Source organism: Sceloporus undulatus, chromosome 4 (assembly GCF_019175285.1).
Source record: "Sceloporus undulatus isolate JIND9_A2432 ecotype Alabama chromosome 4, SceUnd_v1.1, whole genome shotgun sequence".
NCBI classification, from domain to species: domain Eukaryota; kingdom Metazoa; phylum Chordata; class Lepidosauria; order Squamata; family Phrynosomatidae; genus Sceloporus; species Sceloporus undulatus.
The window spans coordinates 172,411,374-172,424,136 of record NC_056525.1 but is presented as its reverse complement, the minus strand read 5'-3'; the positions used below and the strand labels follow the sequence as shown (position 1 = coordinate 172,424,136).

General features: G+C 42.9%; 1 protein-coding gene across 8 annotated transcripts in view; it reads right to left on the bottom strand.

Moving 5' to 3' along the window:
- Positions 1-12,763, bottom strand: part of ATXN1 (ataxin 1) — a 295,239-nt gene that overhangs the window by 215,018 nt on the left and 67,458 nt on the right. For all 8 annotated transcript variants that reach the window (XM_042465297.1, XM_042465290.1, XM_042465292.1 and 5 more), the window contains one exon: positions 4,928-5,044. The gene's annotated coding sequence lies outside the window, so the exon portion shown is untranslated. The remainder of the gene's footprint in view (positions 1-4,927; positions 5,045-12,763) is intronic.

Genomic DNA, 12,763 nt, shown 5'->3' with positions numbered 1-12,763 from the left:
ATTATTATTATTATTATTATTATTATTATTATTATTATTATTATTATTATTGAATTTTTAAAATATATATAAATTCCAAAAAGCAACGACCAATTTTGCCATTTTATATAAGGGACACCATTTTTCTATGTCATCGTATTTAATGGGATTTGAACATCCATGGATTTTGCTATCCATAGAGAGTCCTGGAACCAAACTCCAGCAGATACCAAGGGCCCATTGCACACAAAGCAGTAATACAGTATAGCATTTGCAGACAGTATAAACAAACTGGAAAATCTCAAAAGTATGATCCGAAATATACCCAGAGTATGGTAATGAACATATATAGCCCCTGCTCCAAAAATAGGAGGGGAGAATCCCATCAGTAAGGAGGAAAAAAGCAAACAGCTGCAGATGAGATACATCAGTTGACTACTGTAAAACAATAAGAACTGATAACATTATATGAATACACTATATGACAACATCATTAAAGAAAATTCAATGGTTCTCCAGTTTTATTTTTTGTATTCCAGTGCTAGTCTAAGTGTGTGTGTGTGTGTGTGTGTGAACAAGAAAAGTCCTTGGTATTGCTTAAGAGCAGGCAGTCTTGAATCCTTAGATAGGCATTTCTTCAGAAATTGAAAAGATGCTTGATATATATGTTTCTACCATTGCCTCTACCAGGGAAGGTAGTAGTGAAACGCAGCAGGGACAAAACCAATGTCATTGTGATAACACCATATTGGCTCAGGCAAGCCTGGTTTGTATATCTCCGTCATCTATCAGAGAACAATCACAACAAGCTTCACCCATTTCTAGATCTTCTGTCCCACTTCAATGGGCAGGTTCTGCATCCAGACCTCCAAATGACTGCATAGAGGATAATACCATTACTTCCTCTCATTTCTCATCTATCCTGGCAGCTTCACACAAAGAATCTAACAGGAAGCCATTCAACTGTACGTGGAAAAGCTTTTGTTCTTTTGCCACTTCCAGATCAGAACAATTCTATCTCCTATACTGACCACAGAGTTACACTACTTGCGCATGACCAGAGACTTGCATTTTCATCTATTAAAGTATATCTGACTGTTATTGTGGCACACCTGCCAAGATAATCTTCATCTACAATTTTGGTCTTGAAGCTTGCTGTGAAGAGATTCTTAAAGAGTTTACATCATGTATAACCACCTGTTAAGACACCAACGCCATCTTGGTCCCTTTCCTTAGCATTGTCACAATTATTCTCTTAAGCCATTTGAACCTCTTGTAACTGTGGATGAAACACTCCTCACATTAAAGATGGTTTTCCTAGTGGCCATCATGTCTGCAAAGTAAACAGAAGAACTCACTGTGCTTAGATGTGATGAACCATCTCTTTCTTTCTATCGTGAGAAAGTTGTACTGCATCCAGATGCTTCATTCCTACCTGAGGTGGTGTCTCAATTCCATCTCAGTCAGGGTATAGTTTTACCTCCCTTCTCTAATCAATGCCATTAGAGAAGTCTCACCACTCCTTAGATGTTCAACACATTTTAGCTAACTATGGCGGTTTACAGACTGACCCTTTGGGTTGGCCTGTACCCGCCCCTTTCCCCGACAGATCGGGGCCTCAGCTGCCATAGCGGCAGCCCTGAGGCCCTGATCTGCTGCTTTTCCAGGCCGCGGGAAGCAGCAAAAGGCTGCTTCCCGCAGCCTGGAAAGTGTTGTCCTTGGGGCTTCAAGCCCCAAGGACACCCCAACAGCGGCGGGGAAAAGAGAAAGGGGCTGCTCGGCCCCTTTCTCTTTTGTGTCGCCGGTGCAGCCGTGTAAAGGCTGCGCCAGCGACACAAATGAAGGAAGGAGCTCCATTTTGGAGCTCCTTCCTGTGCTGCAGAAAGAGCGCCAGGTCATCACATCCGCACCACCCCGTTTGGAGGCGGCGCGGTCGTGACATCCTAATGGCAGTGCCCATGTAGAATGGGCGCCACCATTTTGTATGTACTGTGTATGTACTAGGGTTGGGGGCATCTGAAAGAGATGCCCCCAGGTAACCCTAGTACGTACACAATACATACTAAAAGGCCCATCTGGAAAGGGCCTATGTGAAGCATAGATTATTTATCTCCTATAGTGGTTGAAGGCATGGTCAGCAAGTGTCCACCCAACAACTCTCTAAATGGGTCTTCTGATTGGTACAAGACTGCAAGTTACAAGTGTCTCACCCCCTCAGAGCACATACTAAAGAGATACAATGGCAGCTGATACCCTGTGGGGCTTGTGGAGTGGTAGAGTCACTAGAAACAGAGCTTCAAGGTCTGCAAAAGAGACATCAGTTATGTTTAGTTACCCAATCTTTTCCTTTACCAGGTCTAAAAGAAAAGGTGAGAGCTAAGTGAGATCTTTAGACATAAATATTTTAATGAATATATAAGTATAACTTATACTACCTTGCTGGCTGGGAAGGATGTTGGGGACTCGATGAAGAGTGACTGATCTGTGGAAATAATGGGACCATCCCTCTGCAGAGGTCCCCAATTTTTACAATGCAAAAAAGTAAAAGGCTGGAAAATGAAAAGCAGGGTGAAAAGGGTGATGCCTTTCATTACAATTCATATGGTGTTGCCTTTTTTGTTTTTAATTACAAAACAAAAATAGCACAATGTAGTGTAAGTAGTGTGAGTCATGCAGCTGCTAATTATGGTACTATTCATATATTCCAGTGTCATTCAGAGCCACGGTGCAGAAAAGGGACTCTGTTTTGTTTTAATCATGTCAGTTAAAACCTCTGTCATGAATAGCACTACACCAGCCAAATTATAAAACCTAACAATGAGCACTCTAAGTTCTGAAAGAATGTTGATATTGCAATAAAACGATTACAATGGCAACACCACTGGAGAACAACATACAATTTAAATCCATCAATTTTCATTGAAATCTCAGAATTCTTAACACTTGCACTGCGAAGCCAAGTACCCTTTAGGTGTTCTCCTCCAAACAGTTACACAAAGGTCTAAGTTGTCAGCAACCAGGTTACAAAAAAAGGCTTACCAGAGATCGGAGCCAGAAAAGCAATTCTTATATTGTATCCAATTAGACACGTCAGCGCTTCTGAATCAGAGGTTTCATATTATAGGCATGAAACTTCTGACTGCAAAGGTCTGGAGTATCTATATGACAATATTGTGCATTATTATTAAATCTCTCTTTCCCTTAGCATCCAGCCCCCAGTCCCAACCCACATAGGTGTTTTGCTTATCCTTTCTTTTGAAGAAGTGTTCTGAAAAGTTGTTTTTTTTTTTTATTTTTATTTTTATTTTTATTTTTTTTACTATTTAGTAACATTTTGGTTAAAATATAGGAATTCCACTACTAAGCTTTTTGGATTTGTTTCTAAGTAGTCCAACCCAGATACCAACAATGTTTAAACACAGAGACACATACACACACACACACACAGAGAGAGAGAGAGAGAACTATGTAGGTTTGTGTACATACTGCATCTTTGACAAAGTTGTGCAATTTTTAGCAAATTATAATTTAATCCATTAATGATACAGTGTCATCAGTGTACCTGGCACTTTACAGTGTATGACAGGACAAATATCTAGCCTGAAGGACTTACACTCTAAAACTGAACGAACAAAAATAACAGAGGAAGAGTAAAGCAGAGACAGCAATAAAGATGGAGAAAATGTGATACTGTTTCCTTTATACACACTTAGGACTTTATCGCACTGTTCCTCTTGGTCCGTTCTGAGAACGGAACGGAAGGAGCAGGAACGAGTACGGAACGAGTGGGGGACGGATTTTACTGCACACACCAGTCCCTCATTTGTTCCGTTCCCCCTCTCTTCCGTTCTCAATCCGTTCCAGAGGGGAGAATTTTTGAAAACTGTTCAGAACAGTTCTCAAAAAGCGTTCCCTCTGGAACGGAATGGGAACAGAAGAGAGGGGGAACGGAATGAGTGAGAGACTGGAGTGTGCGGTAAAATCCGTCCCCCACTCATTCTGTTTCCTGCCGGACCATGCTAAGAACGGCCCTGAAGACCGGTGCGATAAACTTCTTAGCCTCAGTTGCAGGTTTAGCTGCTGTAGCGCACAATAGGATACATTCAGTGGAATATTGTTTATACTCATGTATAAGTTTAGAAATTTTAATCAAAAAAATTGACCTGACCTCTTCCTGACTTCCCTACCATGTTTCCAGGCATCTTCCCTATCCTCCTTTCCTGAGGTTGTCCTAAATTCAATCTCTGTTTTGTAACTGAAGTTAAAGCAATCAGCCATTCTGGAGTCCCATTTTCAATTCCGTGGAAAAACCATCAAATTTTTGTTACATCAGAAGACAGCACATTTCCTGAGGTTAGGTATATAAATACCAGTCTCAAAATCTAGCCCCTCTGATAACACAGTAGAGCATAGGGAGTGCAGTGTGCCCCTCACACCCCAATCTGGGCCACATCCCACTTTCTGTGGTCACCTCTCCAAGATAGATAATTATCACCCCTTTGCACCTCTAAGCCTCCACTATGCAGTTTCCATACCTTTATTTTCATTAGCACTGAATGTTGTGTCTGTTTGAATTACTACTGTATGTTTGGTTGCAGTCTTGCATATTTCTAATTTTTTTAAAAAACGTATTTTATTCACCCAAAATTTGGAGTCCTCCTCAGTTACTACTGATATACACAGGCAGATATGATCCTATGGTTGCTCGACCTGTACCTCTGTTTTTATGAGAACAGAGCCTCTTCCTCATATCCTCTTCCTAGATAACTGGGGAAACTCCAAGTTTAACACTGAGAGACCTGCAACTATCACATCTATTCTAACACTACCCATAATCTCTCTCCCTGCACAAGAGAGAAATATGAATGCACAACTTTACAAAAAAACCAAATCAAAATGCAAATTAACTGTAATCTCCATTATATCCAAATTGTTTCCCATTACTTACTTCAAATGATAGGAGTGTTCCAAGGTGCAATGGTAAGGTTTTCTCTCCCTCCTTGTTGCTGCAGCACTTTTTACCTGAAGTCTGTGCATTAAAAGTCTTTCACTGTTCTCCAGGATGCTACAATTAAAAACAAAACAGGAAATATTTAGAAGGGAAATATCACTTAAAGTGGTCGGTGGGGAAATCCCTGAGCTGTCTGTAACATGCTGCTGACAACTTGAAGTAAGCTGGTTTTGCAAACAGAAAGAAGAGTAGGTGGTCATTTTTGTGGGTAGAGCTTTTTTATTACCACTGTAACCTACAGATTTTTTTAAAATATATGCTGTCTTCTATCCTAGCTGTTAAATTATTTGAAGATGAACTTGAGATCAACTGCTGATTGAACAGAATAAGAAAACAGAGAGAATAGTAATAACTACAGAGAAACCAGGACAAACAATAATTGAAATAAGCAAAATGGATGCTGTAGTCAGTAGTAAGTAAATCAAATCAGTTACAATATTTTTGTTGCCCAGTCTAGTGGCATATGAAATCATCCTCATGCTCAACCCCTCTGCTGCATTCACCATCATTTGCATGACAACTTCAAAGAAAATTAGCTTAGCATCAGCCCAGGCTCTACTTTCTTTACATGCCCTTTCAGTGAATCGGTGGGTGAGAAATTCATGTGACATTTCTGCAGTAAAACATTTACCAGAATGAAGGTGAAAAAAAATCCTATCCATGATCCCCCCCTCCACCATTTCAAAATTGAGAGAGAAGGAAACAACTTTGTGGAGGGGGGTGGCAATCTAGCAGTTGGAAAGCATGCAAATGCAAGTAGATAAATAGGTACCACTTTGGTGGGAAAGTAACAACGTTCGGGGCAGTCATGTTGGACACATGACCACCAGAGTAGTTCTTGGAGAACGCTGGCTCTTTGGCTTAGCAACTGAGATTAGCACTGCCCCCTACAGTCAGTATCTAGATATTCCTGTCACTGGACCGCCTTTACCTTTAAAGGCTATTTTACCCTGGGATAAAGGTTATTTATCCCAGGATCAGACTGGATCCTCTGGATCTGTGTTTGTACTGGCAGCAGCAGGCCAAATCCCACTGGGGGGTTCAGGCTGCATAATCTAAACTAGACAATGTGAGGCTAGGGAGAACTGGGCCATATGGCCCATACAGAGAACCCCATTGCTTCTTTCCACTAAGTTATATCCCTACCTTCCAACTGTTGTGATTTGGCAGTAACAGTCCCATTTAATCTGCTGTCTCACATTCTCAGATGTTTTGCAAATGCGTCTGTTTCTCTCATCTTCTCCCATTCTCCTCCTTGGCTTGGGGGTGCTCCTGGATTCGTCGCTTCATCTGTCCTCTCAGATTGACGCAACAGCCAGGAGCCCCTGTTATCAGCTTCAGCTGATACGCCAGTTGCACCCTTACCTGGAGCAGCGGGACCTAGAAACGGTTGTACATGCCCTGGTAACCTCTCGTCTTGATTTCTGTAATGCGCTCTACATGGGACAACCCTTGTGCCATGTCCGGAAGCTTCAATTGATACAAAACATGGCAGCCAGACTGGTCACCGGAAAATCTAGGTTTGAGCAAATTACACCTATTCTAAAGTCATTACACTGGATGCCTATTAGCTTTCGGGCTCAGTACAAGGTGTTGGTTATTACCTACAAAGCCCTACATGGCCTGGGTCCAGTCTACTTAAAGGAACGCCTCCTCCCATATAATCCTTCCATACACTCCGTTCATCCGGGAAAATTTTTTTACATCCAAAAAAGACCAGACTGGCGGTGACCTCCCGGAGGTCTTTTTCTGCTACGGCCTAAAGTTTGGAATGACCTGCTGGAAGAGATTCGCCAATTATCCTCATTGAAGGCTTTTTAAAAAGCGATAAAACCTTTCTCTTCCAGCAAGCCTTCCCTGAGCGATAACTACCCAGAACCGATTCTATTCGTCCTTCCCACTATATCTCCTCGTCACTCGCGGATTGAAGAATAATCTTGTAGTGTTGTATTGTTATATATTTTAATCATGTTTAATGTTAATTTTATAGTTTGGGAGGGAGAGTTGGGTCAGGGTTTTGTGGGTTTTATTGTTTTTATATTATGCATCATATAAATTCTGTTGTTACCTGCCTCGATCCCCAAACGGAAGAAGCGGGATATAAATAAATATTTTATTTATTGTTGTTGTTGTTATTATTATTATTGCTTCCAACTTAGTTCAAAATGCAACTTGCACTCAACTCACAGAAGAGAAAGGGAAGCATAGGGCAGGACATCCACCTTTCCTGTAGGCTCAGGCAAAGGCAAACTGCTGCAGATTCTCTTAGTGCCTCTGTTCTCATTAGGAATGTTTGCCATCTGTTGATGCCCTCACCGGTATCTGGAATACCGGTCTCTCAAGGGCTATACACAGTGTCGCTCCTAAGCGCCCTCTCAAGCCCGCTTCCAAACGTAAGCCCTGGTATACGGAAGATCTCCGGGCGAGGAAGCGGAAACTGCGACGGCTAGAGTGCCGTTGGCGGAAACACCTTTGCTTAGACGACAAGGCTCTCCTAGACCAACGGTTAAAGGACTACGGAGAGGCGATACAAGCAGCTAAGAATTCGTTCTATGCTGCTCGTGTCGCGTCCGCGGAGTCGCGTCCAGCAGAGTTGTTCAGGGTGGTTAGGGAGCTAACTCGGCTCCCTCCTGCCCTGAACCAGATCCTTGAACCTTCTAAGGCCTGCTGTGACCAATTTAACGACTTCTTCGCGGATAAAACCTCTCGGATAAGCGAAGGTCTTGACGCCGACATTCAAGCAGAACCTAGTGTAGAGGTATCCAGAGCCTCCGTGGACTCCATTAAACTGGATCAGTTTGAGTTGGTCAGTACCGATGATGTGGACAAGATCCTCGGAAGTGTTCGGAAGACGACCTGCTCTCTCGATCCCTGTCCCTCGTGGCTAGCGGCCCAGGGGGGACCGGCGGTAACTTTACTGTTACGCCGGATCATTAATACATCTTTGAGGGATGGGCAATTTCCATCAGAATTAAAATTGGCCATTGTAAAACCTATATTAAAAAAGCCCTCCCTCGACCCCCTGGTACATAACAATTATCGGCCAGTCTCGCTGCTGCCATTTTTGGGGAAGGTGATCGAGAGGGCGGTTGCGATCCAGCTTCAGGCAGTCTTGGATGAAACGGATTATCTGGACCCATTTCAAACTGGCTTCCGAACGGGTTACGGGGTTGAGACGGCCATGGTCGCCTTGGTCGATGATCTCCGTCTGGGCATTGACAGGGGAAGCGTGTCCCTGTTGGTGCTCTTGGACATCTCAGCGGCTTTCGATACCATAGACCATGGTATCCTTCTGGAGCGCCTGGCAGGGGTGGGAATCGGGGGCACTGCGCTCCAGTGGTTCCGGTACTACCTCTCTGGGAGGTTCCAGATGGTGCAGCTGGGAGACGTTTGCTCCGATAAGAGGGCCCTCACAACTGGGGTCCCTCAAGGAGCCATTCTGTCTCCCATGCTATTTAACATTTACATGAAACCGCTGGGAGAGATCATCCGGAGACATGGGGCGCGGGGTTATCAGTACGCTGATGACACCCAAATAGTCTTCTCTATGTCTCCGACTGATTCAGTGACCGGGGATGGCATCTCTCCTCTCGTGGCCTGTCTGGAGTCAGTAATGGACTGGATGAGGAAAAACCGACTCAGTCTGAATCCAGAGAAAACGGAGGTGCTCGTGATAGGTTCCCCTGGCCCAGGGAAGGCAGTGGTTCCACCTGTCCTGAACGGGATCACGCTTCCCGTGAAGGACTCAGTATGCAGTCTGGGGGTGCTCCTTGACTCGTCGCTCCACCTTACATCTCAGGTGGATGCGACAGTCAGGAGCACCTCTTATCAGCTTCGGCTGATTCGCCAGCTGCGTCCCCTACCTGGGCCAGAGGGACCTTGAAACGGTGGTACATGCTCTGGTAACCTCTCGTTTGGACTTCTGCAATGCACTCTACATGGGGCAACCAAACCCGGAAGCTACAATTGGTGCAGAATATGGCAGCCAGGCTGGTTACTGGCATACCCAGAACCAGCCATATAACACCTGTGCTCAAAAGTCTGCACTGGTTGCCTATACGCTTCCGGGCGCAATACAAGGTGTTGGTCATTACCTATAAAGCCCTAAATGGCTTGGGCCCAGGATACCTTAAGGACCGCCTCTCTCCATTCAATCCGCCCCGCACACTCAGAACATCTGGGCAGCAGCTATTGAGGGTCCCGGGGGCAAGCTTAGCCTCCACCTCAAGGAGGACCTTTTCCATCTCCGCCCCAACCCTCTGGAATACGCTGCCCATAGAGCTCCGCTCGGCCACCTCCCTGGCCCAGTTTAAGAAGGAGCTCAAAACCTTCTTATTTTTATTAGCATTCCCGGACGCTGGTCCTGGTTTGCTTCCTCCTCTGGCAGCAGTGGTCGGCTGGCCAGAAATTGGTTTTTAATGTAATTTTAATGTCTATTGTGGTTATTTTTACTGTTTTTATTGTACTGTACTGGTTTTATGTTGTACACCGCCCTGATCATGGGAAGGGCGGTATAAAAATAAAAATTTTATTTATTATTATTATCTTGACTACACTCTTAAGTTACTTGATCACACACACTGCAGTCTTCATTTATGAATGCTGGATATATTATATCCACCTATACAGGCCATTTACAAACCTGTATCTGTACACTTGCACTCATAGTATTTTCTTTGTTTCACTGCACATTTCTTTGTTTTACATCATGTTATTTTTCTGGTACTCGATGCCTTCCACTTCATATTCAGATTCCTTTTATCCTTACACAGGCGCGTTACAGAGCGCCGAAAAGCGGTGCTCTGCCTGCGCCATCATTAGCTGCACCGAGAAGCCCCAGGAGCCAAACCACGAGGCTTCCCGGCGCAGCTAAAAAGAAGCACCAAAATGGCACTTCTTCTTGCATCGCGGAAATGATGCGACGAGGTGCCAATGGCGCACTCGACGCGTCATTTTTGCGACGCTACGTGCGGACGCTAAACATCTGGCACGTAAAAATGGCTGCACCCGTGTGTATAGGGCGCGGCCATTTTTACGCCCCCTTCACGTGCTAGGAGTGAGGCCAGTATGGACACTAGGTCCTCGGCCAACCCCTAGCATGTGACGGGAGCGCCGCAAAGGCCCGTGTGGAATGGGCCATAGATTAGTAAAAAAACAAACAAAAAAAAAACAAATATGCTCCAAAAGTTTCCTCTACTCCTCAAAGTGCATAAAAAACTTTATTGGTGAATGAATGTGTGGTAGTGTGAATCTAGTACAGAGGACTTACCAGCACTGTTACTCACTATAACATTTCTTTTAGAAATGCAAACTTCATTTATATTCAGAAATTAATTGCATTATTGAGGAGATTTAGATTTCAATGAAAAGGGTGCAAATTCCAATCAGAGAGGGATGGTTTTGCCTTCCAGATCTTTCTACATACCATCAAGCACATCTGTTATCTTGTATTAATTTTTAGACATAGCCACTTAAGTAAGTAATCCACTAGGGTAAGCACTGAAGTCTTCATTTCTGGCACTTCTATTCAAATGGACAGTACTTGGTTTTCATTTTATTTTACAATGGGCAGTGTTTTGCCAACAATTTCAGCAGTCAGAACTGTGTCCAAATGTTGTCTTGTCAATTACAGTTGGACCTATGTGTTTATGCCAAATTGACTTTATGGGGAATCTAGATTAGAAAACTGGTAAGGATCCATTTTGATAGATGGTTTGGGCCAATAATTGGATTGTTATTAAATAAGGTACTTGGTGTTTTGCTTTTTTCAGTTTTGCAAGGGCAGTTTAAACTATTTCTATCAGCAAATGGCAATATTTACAACTGAAACATTTCTTACAATTCAGGCTGACCCTGCATCTTCATCTAAGGTTCCCTTAATATTAGGGACATTGATTGAGACCAATCAAGTTTCCAAATCAACTCTCTCTTTCTCTGTCTCTCTCTCTCTCTATTTATCCATGGGTCAATGTAAGTACTGTACTTTAATTCATATATATATATATATATATATATATAGAGAGAGAGAGAGAGAGAGAGAGAGAGAGAGAGAGAGAGAGAACTATCCCCTGATGAAAGGGAAGAGTGTAATCTGTCCTGGAAGCATTGACCCCCTTCTACTCTCTCATCCATCCATTCTTTAGCATTGTTTTCCTTTGCTTCATAGATCCTTTGTTACATGTTCCTAAATTTTACTCTCGACTTCTTCACGGGTCATATCAAAATCCATAATTTTGGCCCCTAACCTGCCCTCGGCTTATACCTGAGATCGACTTATAGTCACATATATACGGTAGTTTAAGACACATGACCAACAACAGTTAACTTTATTACATCCACGCTGCAGTTAATCATTTTAAGACCTGAATCAGGTTAAGAATGGTGCCTGAATTTTCTTGTCCCACCCATTTATTCCTGCTTTGATCCTCTTTTTTAAGGTTGAAAACCTGAAGGCCCGCACTTAAAAAATAATAATCTCCCAGTTTTTTCCAGCTAAAGAGCAGGTTACAACTACTGTACTTCTAATAAATAAATACTACCCCTGAAATCCAGCTCAAACCAGAAACCGGGCCAAAGAGCATCAAAAGCATGATCAGCCCCCACATTTCCTTTTTATAAAATTGTTTCAGTCCCTTGTGGCTGAACAAAAAATTCAAGTAGCAGCACAACCTTTACATGTCTACTGAAAAAGAAGTCTTACTGAGTTCATTGAGCCCCCAGGTAAGCAAGTATAAGACTTCAGCATAAAAGGCACACAAATCAACTCCCTCTTCAAAATGTGATTATATTTTGTTCGCCAAATGTTTCAGGCTTGAAGTAAGGTAACCACAACACTCAAGAAACCCAAACATCTTATGGTGCTGCCTATACATTTTAAAAACATTTTCCTCACTTTTTCTCTTAAGAAGTTGATATCTGTACAGAAAAGGATGGATTCAGCTGTTCTTTTAAAACTGCATTTGAATAGATTTGCCTTAACTCTGGTGAGACTACAAACTGGTTCCTGGAAACTGATGTCAGACTGAAAACATATCCCTTGAGACAACAAGTCTACATCATTTATAACTGAGTCTACATCACTCATGGTATTCTCTTCCAACCTCAGAGATCTGACTGGGGCTTTCACTCTAACTTTGGTGCAGCAAATGCAGCAAAAAATGTGTGTATTCTAGACAAGAATTCAATGATTTTTTAAAAAAAATTTATCTAGGCTATTAAAAACCACAAAAATATCTGTAAGCAGGGAACAACAGGCACCTATCATTCTCTTCCAAGAAAAATTCACATGAATTGTTAACTTTAAGCATCGTTTTCACTCTTGGAATTATTCCAAAATGTAACTCACCTTAATATAAAATGCTACTTTTCACCTTCAGCATGGATGTGAGCATCAGTACTGGCTGCGATAAGGGCCAGTGAGATAATCGTATAGCGGGAGCATGCTGGGATAGCATATTTGACACTCCCCCATTACTATTGTAACTACGATGCTCTAGTGAGCTGCTGTAGCACAGGCCAGTTTTTACCCCACAGGGACTTGACTCTAAGAATCACTCCGGACCAGACATTTGGGAATTGTTTCAGAGCCACCCTTGGAAGTCTCCTCTCCCTCTGCTGTGTGCAGGAGTTTTATCCTTATCATCACTGCTACCACCTTCTTCTCTACCTTAACCCCCCCCCCTTTTTTTTTTCATCTGGCAGCAAGCAGAGGTGCTACCACCATCACCGTCATCTTTTCCTCTTCCTCCTTTTCCCGTCTTCATCCAGTGTTGA